The sequence below is a fragment of the Myxocyprinus asiaticus genome, chromosome 32 (assembly GCF_019703515.2).
Source record: "Myxocyprinus asiaticus isolate MX2 ecotype Aquarium Trade chromosome 32, UBuf_Myxa_2, whole genome shotgun sequence".
In the NCBI taxonomy this organism is placed as follows: Eukaryota; Metazoa; Chordata; class Actinopteri; order Cypriniformes; family Catostomidae; genus Myxocyprinus; species Myxocyprinus asiaticus.
This window is the reverse complement of record NC_059375.1, coordinates 21,493,604-21,506,472: the sequence shown is the minus strand read 5'-3', so window position 1 is coordinate 21,506,472 and position 12,869 is coordinate 21,493,604. Positions and strand designations below refer to the sequence as shown.

At 36.7% G+C, this 12,869-nt stretch overlaps 1 pseudogene; it reads right to left on the bottom strand.

Moving 5' to 3' along the window:
- Positions 1 to 253: 253 nt before the first annotated feature.
- Positions 254 to 12,420, bottom strand: LOC127423202 (ran GTPase-activating protein 1-like; annotated as a pseudogene).
- Between the last annotated feature and the right edge of the window lie 449 nt (positions 12,421 to 12,869).

The following is a 12,869-nucleotide window of genomic DNA, read 5'->3' as shown; positions in this document are numbered from 1 at the left end:
GATTCGCTTGATAAGTGAGCTGAGCTCCTCGAGGCTCAGTAAACTCAGGTCATTTGAGCACTCAAGCGTTGAGTAAAGGCGCAATGAAGTGAACAGCTGACCTACAGGAATTTAAAGCGATAAAAGATCTTTGGCTCAATGCAAAAACGGCTTTAATTTTTACATTAGTTTTGTGTGGAGTCAAGTAATTTGGGTCAAATAATGGCGAACAATTCTTCAATTAAAATAATTGTTTAATAATAATAAAGTGGAATGTTGCAAACAGAACACATACACAGTGCATTCCTGCTATAGTATTCAAAACACTACAAGTGTTTATGTTTTTTCTTCACTTTAGTCAAAAAGAGTCCAGTAACACTTATAATGTTCTATTTGTTAACTTCATTAGTTAACATGAACTAACAATGAACAATACTTATACAGCATTTATTAATCTTAATGTTATTTCAATATATATGAATACATTTTTAAAATCAAGTTGTTAATGTTAGCATTAATTAATGCACTATGAACTAACAATGAACAATAGTATATTCATAAGCTAGCATTAACAAAGATGAATAAATGCTGTAAAAAATATATTGCTAATTGTTTGTTCATGATACCTAATGCATTAACTAATGTCAACGAAAGGAACGTTATCGTAGTTTTATCAAGAGTCTTGTAGGTATTCATACGACTGTTGATTTATAGATTTGAATGCCAACACCACCATAAAAATGTCACAAGATGGCACATATCAAAGTCAAAGGTATGTCCTCTGCTCCATATCAATGTGACAATGTGAAAATCTTCAACCAATTGTAAAGAAATGTCATACAGTTATACCACTTTACATCAAAGTGATACCGATAATCTAGTGCATTCTTTCCTATTTTTTCCTTTTATGTATAAAAATAGAAGAAATATTTCTAAAAAGAGATAAAGGAACAACACAACACTCTTATTCAATGCTACTCTAATTGTCTAAAGTTTGTCTGTAAGGAAATGCAGCTTGGGTTAGTCATTATGAGGCACTAGTCATCACTGTACTTTGCACAGAATGAATGTTTTACTTTGAGTTTTGCATACCAAAATGGATCCGGAATTAACTGATTTAAGATAAACTTGATAATAGTTTAGAACGTCTCATGTAGCCTGTCCAGTTTCTTTGACCAGTATGAAGTAATTTCAGTGGCTTGAGAATTAAGCAGTGGTACTTTTCGTCAATGTGCTCTTGAAAGCGTCTCTGGCAGTGGAACAGGATTCTAAGACTGCCATTTCTGGAAAACAAACAGACACAACTCAGATTTGTAACATCTTTATGGTATAGATGGTCACAAAACTTTTGCTCCTAGAACTGGCACTGACCGTGACACAAATTCTTCCAGAACACAAGCCTGATCTACTGGGAAGAACTCCTGTGCAACTGCATACTCAAGAGCGAGCAAGTGTCCAGGCAGCACAGACACCTTCTTTATCTTCTTATCCTCACTCTGGAAAAGAAACAAGCAGTAATGAACTACTGAAAAATACTGAAAATGGACAAAAATGCAAAACAGATTAAACTAAACAACATGTCATTTAAGTGTGGTACCTTTAAAAGTCCCAGATTCACCATCAGTGAGGAGATAAAACTATAGGATTGAGGGTGGGAGTTGGAAAACACTTTCTTCAACGGGGCATCTGTGCAACATGAAGAATGTCTGATTTTAATGACAGTGAAACTCAACATTTGCAATAGATTTTTTTTTTTTTTTTTTTTATATGTTTACTATGTTACACATACCAGAACTCTCAAAAACAGCTTGCTTTACTTCCGAATATCTTCATATACTGATGTGATCTTAAGAAAACCTCTGCCAGTTTATTAACATCAACCTAAAAAAAAATAATATATTTTAAGAGATTTTAAAAACTACATTGCATATTCTGCAGATATTTGCAAAAACAATCGGGGAAAAAAGGAGACATCAGTGTTAAAAGGAAAGTTCACCCAAAAATGAAAATTCTCTCATTTACTCGCCCTCATACCATCCCAGATGTATATGACTTTCTTTCTTCTGATGAACACAAATGAAGATATTTCAGCTCTGTAGCTCCATACAATGCAAGTGAATGGTGACCAGAACTTAGATGGTCCAAAATGCACATAAAGGCAGCATAAAAGTAACCCATAAGACTCCAGTGGTTAAATCCATATCTTCTGAAGCTATATAATGGGTGTGGGTGAGAAACAGATCAATATTTAAGTCCTTTTTGGACCTTCAAAGTTCTGGTCACCATTCACTTGCATTGTATGGACCTACAGAGCAGAGATATTTTTCCCAAAACTCTTTGTTTGTCTTCAGCAGAAGAAAGAAAGTAATACACATCTGGGATGGCATGAGGGTGAGTAAATGATGAGAGAATATTTATTTTTGGGTGAACCATCGCTTTAATGGAGTGTATTAAAAGTGGCTTGTGAACAATATAAACAGGCCTCATGTACATTTGGGCCATATAAATAAACACTGTAACTTCTGCTCAAATAGCTGGATCCTCTTGGCTCCAAGGGAGAGCAGTTTCTCAGCTGATGGGGAGCTGAGGGAGGACATGAACTCAGAACTAAAGTGAGGCTCCTCCTCACTTATTTTCCCCAGTTACTAAATCCCCAAATCTATGAAACTGCATTCATAATGGGGTTCAGCTGGACTAGACACACCCAGGCCTGATTACTGCTAACCCTGTTCAGTCAAATCAACACCTAAATAAAACTTTTTCAGCAGGATGAATTTGGCTAAAAGGTCTCACCCAGTAGCACACTATGCCAAGGTCAAAAGAAATTCCAGAAATGATGAGGAAAAAGGTGATTGAAATACATCAGTCTGGGAAGGGTTACAAGGCTATTTCAAAGGTTTTGGGACTCCAAAGAACCACAATGAGAGCCATTATCTCCAAATGGAGCAAACTTGGCACAGTAGTGAACCTTCCCAGAAGTGGCCGACCTTCCAAATTTCCTCCAAGAGCACAGCGATGACTCATCTAGAAAGTCACAAAAAAGCCAAGGACAACATCCAAGGAACTGCAGGCCTCTCTCACATCAATAAAGGTCACTGTTCATGACTTCACTATCAGAAAGACTCATTAAGACTCAGAAGAACATTATGGCTTGTCTGAATTTTGCCAAAACACACCTTGATGATCCTCAAAGCTTTCAGGAAAATGTTATGTGGACTGATGAGTTGAAAGTGGAACCGTTTGGAAGACAGGGGTCCTGTTACATGTGGCATAATTAAAACACAGAATTCCGCAAAAAGAACATTATACCTACGGTCAAGCATGGTGGTGGTAGTGTGATGGTGTGGGGATGCTTTGCTGCTTCAGGGCCAGGGCGACTTGCAATAATTGAGGGAAAAATGAATTCTGCTTTCTACAAGAAAATCCTAAAGGAGAACGTCCAGTCGTCAGTCCGTGAGTTAAAACTCAATCACAACTGGATTACGCAGCAAGACAATGATCAAAAACAGAGGAGTAAGTCCACCTCTGAATGGCTCAAAAGAAGCACAATTAAAGTTTTGGAGTGGCCTAGTCAAGTCCTGATTTGAACATGACTGAGATGCTGTGGCAGGACCTTAAACGGGCAGTTCGTGCTCAAAAACCCTCCAGTGTGGCTGAACTAAAGCAGTCTGCAAAGAAGAGGCCAAAATTCCACTACAGCATTGTGAAAGACTGATCTCCAGTTATCGGAAGCATTTGGTTGCAGTTGTTGCCGCTAAAGGTGGCAAAACAAGCTATTAAGTTTAAGAGGGCAGTTCGTTTTTCACATGGGTGATGTGGGTATTAGATAACTTTTTTGCTTCAATAAAAAAAAAAATATATATATATATATATATATATATATATATATATATTTGAAAACTGTATTTTTTGTTTACTCCGGTTGCCTTTGTTTTATGTTATATCTCGTTTGAAGATCTAAAACAATTTAGTATGAAAAATACACAAAAACCAGGAAGAAATCAGGAAGGGGGCAAATACCTTTTCACAGCACTGTATGCCTTCAATTATTCAACCATGAGAAAGCCACCAGCCACCATGTTAGGGCATACATAAATACCTGAGCGAGCCCAGCATATCCCCAATGTTCATGCTCTCCATTGCTCTCCAGTTTCCTAAACAAGCACCCAGACAAGCTCAAATAACCACAGAATAACATGACGCTATAAAAAAATAAAAAAGAATACAACAGAAAGGAGAACCTATGTAAACTATGAAACCGACGAAAAGTCTTCTTCTAATATTATATTTATATATTTTTGTTTACATATTAACAATTTAAGCCCGTCGGCGGGCCCACGAGAAAAAAATAGTTGTCAAAATATTAATAACTACAGTCTTGACCAAAACAAAATAGGTATCGTTTGAAAACTTAAGCTGTACTTTACAATGCATGTAGACACTGACCAAAACTGAACAAGTGCTTTGAAATTTGCAGACAAATCAGAAGTTGATAATTTATTAATAATTTTGCACTGTATATATTATTGTAATCAGTAAAAACATCAAACTGATCAAATAGCCATGTGTCATATGTTGTTGGAAAGCTCTCAGAGAGTGGAATACATCCAGCCTATTTGTTTTACTCAGACAAAAATATAGCAAGTAATAGTAAGTATAAGTATATCTTAGACATTTATGTTTCATGTGAACAGGTGTTGCTTCTATGCTGCATTTTTGCTTATAACTTCATAAAAAATAATCACATACCTTTACTTAGAGGCGGCGATTATCTTTCAAATGAGCCTACACACAATGCAATCGGATGCATAAATCACTAGATAATTGACATGAAGCACAATGTGCACAATAAGCACACAGCATTTGGCATCTTGCAATCTGGCTGAAAACACATTAGCTTTCCTTGATCAGATGACGTCATCGGAAATAATGAGGCATCATGGAATGCTAAATCAATCGACTGGGTTCAGATCGGTGCATAAATCATCCATATTTGGGCAGAAAGACATGTGATTGGTGACTGTTACATGTGGCCACCAGGAGATGGCACCAAGTACATGATAGACTCAATGCAGACTCATTGAGTCAAATGGCACTCATCTCATAACTGAGATAAGTGAACAAGAAACAAAATCCCACACACTGCTGTTCCTTGCAAATAAACAATTTAATGAATTAATTGTATTAATACATTAAGTTGTTTTTTTGCAAGCAACAGCAGTGTGCAGGATTTTGTTTCTTGTTTACTTCTCTCAGTTGTTTTTCCTATGCACCTGCTGATAATTTATCAGGTGTACTGTGTTTTTTTCTTCTTTTACTCATTACTAAAATCATGTCTGCATGCTATGCAAACATTTAGGCATTGTGTTTGCATGTGTAATTAGTTCTTATGTACAAATATTATGTTTTATTTGTTTAGAGAGGCTTTTGGACACTTCGAGATAAGTGACACAAGGATAAATAATTTTTATAATGCTATAAATTTTGATTGTCGAATCAACACAAAATTGTACTCAGTTACAGTTCACACGAATGGGAACAATACAAAAGCAGTTTTTCTTAGCCACCTCATTTACACCCAGATATATAAAATGTAAAATCAGAAAGAAAAAGAAAAGAAAACAAAAGTTTCTTAGGGTGAGTCTAATAATTTATCAGTCTATATCATTAAAAAAATTGAAAGGTTTTCTTTACACTGCTACCAAACACTTGACCCTCCTTGTTTTTTGTCCAGTTAAAAGCCTTTAATTCTGGGTATGGCACTGAAACAGGAAATCTTTAAAAACACCCTCAGAGCTTAAAGCATGGTACTCAACAGGCGGCCCGCAAACTATCTTTTTGTGGCCCACGTAATGTTGTCATCACATACAATTATTGAATGTGTACGGCATTTTGAGGCATTACATTTTCTACAGCCTTTAAGGTAATTATCAGTATTGATAAACTGCTGAACCGCTATAGAGGAAAAGAAACAAACAGATATAAATAATGAATTAAACGACAAATCCGTGAAAGCGGGGTCAGTCTGCACACGTGCGTTGATTACCATTTGTGCGTGCTCTCATGCCGCGGTGTGAGTTTTTAAAGGTGAGATTACCACCTGAGGAAAAAATAAATAATAAATTTGCAATTTTTCTTATACAACAGCACTGATGCAAAAAATGCATATCATATCATAACTGAATGTCTTAGTGGATGTTTTTCTGGGGGATATGTGGATGCTAAGGGCATCCCTACAATTAGAAAACTAATATATACACAAAAAATATATTGGAGGTATTTAATAAGAGACGCTCAAATCTAGGGCACGACACCGCTTATGCCCATCCCGAGCTCAGTGATGTGCTTCAAAAGCGTGTAAATGTAAGATTATTGTGGGTGCAACATGACATTAAACAGTTTTTTCTTCTGCATCAGTTTATTAAAGCAATCCGTTGTCTGTCAGACACCCCAACATAAAGAATCGGCAACAGACTCTATAAAATTACTGTCCACAACACCTCACAAATAAATCTTTGGACTATGAATAATAACGGGAACATTGCTTACAGCAGGCAATTTAAAGTCCGATCATTACTAAAATTCACATTTATTGTTGAATGCAGTGAATTTGTACAGAAGCAATGCTTTAAATAATGAGGACGAAAAGACACGAAAAGTCAGCACACTTAAACATCACAAAAAGTAGCATCTTTAAATTCATCACTTTAAAATCAACACAGCTAAAAATATTAAACTTTCTAGTTTGTTGTTGGATGACTAGTGGAGCATCCTGTCCCAAGGAGGTGTTTCTTTCTTTGACTTCTGTCTTTACATCCGTCGTCTTCAGTCAGTCATGTAACTGCTCCCTAATAGTCGATTTAAGTCAAGAGTCTGGTAGATCGAATTAATCTGTTACATTTTGGAGACTGTGTAGTTGCCCCAGTTTCACTTGAATTCTGAATTGAAAGTTCACGTTCAGTCCGAGACACCTGGTCATTAAAGCACCACAGGCCACCATCCGTAACCATAGCAATAGTTCCAGTACCCACACAGGCACAACAGTTTTCCTATAGGCTTACAAAATCTTATGAAAAACTCTTTTATATTATTTATTCATACATTATGTATATTATTTTTACCACGTCTAAATAAAGCATTTCACTGTTTTAACCATGGATTCTAAATTCTTGCGGTTAAATTAACCGTGACATTTTTAATCGTGGTATCCCAAGGGTTCACTAGATGGCCAGTGTGTCGTGACAATCTTTGACAGTGACAACAGAACAGATCATCATCTTTCTATATATATATGTACATTTTAATTGTACATTGTCATTTTTTAGAGTGGTGTGTTCTGCTGCAATATGTGGTCTACCTGTAAAAGTGTGGAACTTAAAAAAAAAAAACATATATATATATATATATATATATATATATATATATATATATATACACAGGTGCATCTCAATAAATTAGAATGTCGTGGAAAAGTTCATTTATTTCAGTAATTCAACTCAAATTGTGAAACTCGTGTATTAAATAAATTCAATGCACACAGACTGAAGTAGTTTAAGTCTTTGATTCTTTTAATTGTGATGATTTTGGCTCACATTTAACAAAAACCCACCAATTCACTATCTCAAAAAATTAGAATACATCATAAGACCAATAAAAAAAACATTTTTAGTGAATTGTTGGTCTTCTGGAAAGTATGTTCATTTACTGTATATGTACTCAATACTTGGTAGGAGCTCATTGTGCTTTAATTACTGCCTCAATTCGGCGTGGCATGGAGGTGATCAGTTTGTGGCACTGCTGAGGTGGTATGGAAGCCCAGGTTTCTTTGACAGTGGCCTTCAGCTCATCTGCATTTTTTGTCTCTTGTTTCTCATTTTCCTCTTGACATACCCCATAGATTCTCTATGGGGTTCAGGTCTGGTGAGTTTGCTGGCCAGTCAAGCACACCAACACCATGGTCATTTAACCAACTTTTGGTGCTTTTGGCAGTATGGGCAGGTGCCAAATCCTGCTGGAAAATGAAATCAGCATTTTTAAAAAGCTGGTCAGCAGAAGGAAGCATGAAGTGCTCCAAAATTTCTTGGTAAACGGGTGCAGTGACTTTGGTTTTCAAAAAACTCAATGGACCAACACCAGCAGATGACATTGTACCCCAAATCATCACAGACTGTGGAAACTTAACACTGGACTTCAAGCAACTTGGGCTATGAGCTTCTCCACCCTTCCTCCAGACTCAAGGACCTTGGTTTCCAAATGAAATACAAAACTTGCTCTCATCTGAAAAGAGGACTTTGGAACACTGGGCAACAGTCCAGTTCTTCTTCTCCTTAGCCCAGGTAAGACGCCTCTGACGTTGTCTGTGGTTCAGGAGTGACTTAACAAGAGGAATACGACAACTGTAGCCAAATTCCTTGACACGTCTGTGTGTGGTGGCTCTTGATGCCTTGACCCCAGCCTCAGTCCATTCCTTGTGAAGTTCACCCAAATTCTTGAATCGATTTTGCTTGACAATCATAAGGCTGCGGTTCTCTCAGTTGGTTGTGCATCTTTTTCTTCCACACTTTTTCCTTCCACTCAACTTTCTGTTAACATGTTTGGATACAGCTTATTTGGCAATGAATGTTTGTGGCTTACCCTCCTTGTGAAGAGTGTCAATGATTGTCTTCTGGACAACTTTCAGATCAGCAGTCTTCCCCATGATTGTGTAGCCTAGTGAACCAAACTGAGAGACCATTTTGAAGGCTCAGGAAACCTTTGCAGGTGTTTTGAGTTGATTAGCTGATTGGCATGTCACCATATTCTAATTTTTTGAGATAGTGAATTGGTGGGTTTTTGTTAAATGTGAACCAAAATCATCACAATTAAAAGAACAAAAGACTTAAACTACTTCAGTCTGTGTGCACTGAATTTATTTAATACACGAGTTTCACAATTTGAGTTGAATTACTGAAATAAATGAACTTTTCCATGACATTCTAATTTATTGAGATGCACCTGTATATTGGCCTATATATGGTCATTATAATAATAGTATATATATATCACAGTTTTTATTTTTTTTAAGAACCACACAAGAATTTTGCTATATATCTATATGTGATGTTTTACTTGTTTTAATTTCATGTGTCCATGATGTATTAAATAGCATATGGCATAGTCTGCTCACCTTATTGATATAAAAAATGTATAAGGCTAAAGAGATCCTGCTTTCCAGCCCCCAGACTTTCCAAAGTTGACTACCCCTGGCTTAAACGGTTAAAAGACTGTTTTACAGAGGCCTATTTTATAGTAATAAAATGTTGTGACAACACTTGTAAACCTCATGCTGAAATTACTGTACTGTTGAGGTCCAGTTTCTCCTGTTTTCCCTGTCTAGCCTTTGCAACTACCAAAGCTGCAGCCTCGCAAATCTCTCCAAACGACAAATTCAATTCCTAGACAGATAGAAGAGATAAACAGAATCTACAAAAAATCTCAGATGTTAAGTTGCTGAATGTAAATAGGTGTTTGTTTCATGCATCCATTAACCCTGAGATGTGGCAGCCCCTCTTTAAGGGCCCCTGCTATAGCAATAGCACCTTCTGAGCGTACCAGACAGTCCCCAGAATTGATGACCTTAAGATAGTGGAGGTGCTTAATGGCCTGCAGGACACAGAAGAGTTGCACGCATGAAAACACTGGGTGTGCAAACATAAGCCTTTAACACCTGCTTTTTCTTTTTGATACATTATATAGACTAAGTTTGCATGATGTACCTCTGCCATGGCTATTGATCCTCTCTTGGTAAAGGTGGTGTCACTGAGGTTGAGGACCTGGAGATTTGGGTTGTGCTGCATGGCACTGGCCAAAGCAGTTATACCAGGATGGATGACCCCATTCTGTGGCATATGGACCTCCTCAAGACTGCCTAATAACTGAGAGAAAACAAAATGAAAATATGAGGACAGACAGAGAAAAAAAAAGAGTGACGCTTTAAATATTGTTAAAAGTTTTTAATTTTGTATTAATCAAAAAGTACTACTTTAAAGTAGGGATGTCCCGATACCAGTATCAGAATTGGGTCCGATACCGCGCACATGTACTCGTACTCATAAAAATGCTCCAATACCATCTGACGTACGAATGTCATTACGTAAACATTTCGTGTACAAATTAAAATCATATTATGTCCTAGTGAGATTATTTTACAGCAAAAGCTGCAATTGAATTATATATATAGTTTGCATGAGCAGCACGCTACAAATATGAGCACTTGTGACTGTGTGGAGACAGTGTTGTGCCGATGCCGGTTGTTCATACATTTTAAAGCACCTCCTTGGCTCATACAAGGTGCAGAGGAGACGTCATGAGCATCGAGCGCCCTGTTTGTAGCAGATGACAGTGAACAGAGCACAAATTCACTTTGTAGCACGAGACAATACAGAGTACATATTTATTTAAATAACAGCCTTTTGTGGTTTAATGTGGCTTTTCCGGAGTGAGAAGCTTCCTTCTAATGTGAGAGCTCCTTGGTCATAACACAGAAACATTTCAAAATAAAAGCTCTGCCAAAATAAAAGATCAATTTAAAGTATGACAGAAATGTAATATTCACTGTTTTACTAATAATAATAATAATAAAAAATCAATAGTAATGTTATTATATTTAAGGAATATCTTACATCTGTGATGCTCTGTTATGCACCACTTGACAAAAATATTTCATGTTGAAAATTAATTGTTATACTTTAATTTGATTAAATTTTTCATCAATTTGTGTGTTTAAACACCATTTTGATGATAAAATTGAACTAAACAGAAAGCTGAGGCTTCTGTTCTTGGCTGACAGAAGTGGAACCTGAAGTTGTCTTCTAGTGTTGTAGCTCATTCGGTTCAATGTGTTGTGCTTTCCACAAAACTTTAGCTGCTGAAATCCCAGGAGATCAGCAGCTACAGAAATACTCAAACCAGCCAGTCTGGCACCAACAATCATGCCACAGTCGGAATCACTGAGATCACATTTTTCCCCATTCTGATGGTTGATGTGAACATTAATTGAAGGTCCTGACCCATATCTGCATGATTTTATGCACTGCTGCCACACGATTGGCTGATAAGATAATCGCATGAATAAGTAGATGTATAGGTGTACCTAATAAAGTGCTCAGTGAGTGTATCTCCACATTTGTAAGTCCTTCTTCGTTGTTTTGACCATGTTGTATGTCAGTTTAGGTATACACTATGTAGTAGACCTATGTGTAATCTTGACTGGATAAGAAAAAATTTAAAGAACATTACACAAAGCTGTCCCCGTCAAGTCATTTACTCATCTGTGTTCTTATGCAAATTATGTTATTTTAATTATTTTATTGTAATAATTTGTTTTAATTACAGATCTGTTAGCAGCATTAAGTATTATTGCATCATACCAAACAATAATTCAGTGAAGATTTGGAAACAACTGAGAAATGAATTCTTTACCTTGATATTTTTCCTTGCATCTGGATTAATTATGCAACATAATTATATGCAGTAATTATATATAATTACCTTACATGCAGAAACAACTATAAAAGGTCTACAGCATGTCACAGAATGCTACATTCACATCATGTAATTAGGCAAAGAAATGTGAGATGCAGCAGTTTCCTTCAGGATCAAAGCACATGCTTATGTTCTACTGAAAAGAGTGAAGCCCCATTTTTGGGGCAACAGGAAGTGGTGAATTTCCGAAAATGTACTGTGATAAAAATGAACCGGTACATAAATAAATTATTAACTGGTTAGCAGAATTTAAAAATTACATTTTCACTCCAGAACAATTGAAAGGGACTTTGTTTACGTTTTTGTTTTCCATTTTTAGTCCCTGTGTTCAATATGCTTTCACAGCTCTCTGCCTCAAAAATACCTCAAAGTGCTTACTGGCATCATAATCATTCAGTAAATGAAGTGTTGATCGAAGCTGATATCATCAGTGCATTGCCTAGGGATTTCTATGGATTTAAAAGAAATGTTGGAGGTTAAACACATACTTTACTCACATTGAAAATACTTATCACTGAGCTGTGATGGATATTGTCTCGCCAGGGCTAGTGGAATTTCAGAGCGAAGACGGCCTTTGAACATGTGGCACTGCTTTTTGAAATAAATATGATGAAACACAGAGATTAAGAATTGTAAATAGCAAATCTAAAATATGAGAAGGCAATGTGAAGTACCTGCAGTTCATGTTTAGCTTCAAGAGCCTTTGCAATGGCCTGCGCTGTGTGTTTCCCTCTAGTCCGAGGGACCGCAAACCCTGAAACTGTTCGATCTCCTGCACCATCTCTTTGACTGCAGAATCACAGAAGTGGAGTGAAACATACGAGTGTTATACTTATGGGGTATGGTTCATACTTTGAACTCTAAACCTGCTCAAATTGGTTACAAGTAAAAAGTTTTACTCACCACCAGAATCACCATTGTCCAACTTCAGCGCTGGTCCCTTATAACTTCATTCCACATCCCCAACATGTGTCTTGGCCAGTGCTTCTGTAAACTGAGCAATATCTCCACAGTCCATTGATCTTCCCTTCGATATCTGTCTTAGTAGATCTAATAAAACATTATTTGAATATTAATCTCTGTTCAAGGCGCCGGTATAACAAATTGATTTCGCACTTACATAGACATTTACACAGCTACTACTAAACTAGATATATTGAAAGAATATAAGGTTAGTCATTCAAGCGTTAGAGAAGCTCCATACATTCACAGAAGAGGCTCACGTTATCCGTAATAACACGATAACATGACTGAAACGCAGTGCTCAAACTAGATTAGAGAATTAGCAACCTAGCTCTCCGCTCATCCAGTTTGATTATCGGTCAAACACAACACAATTAGCTAAATCTAACGATGTAAATCACAGT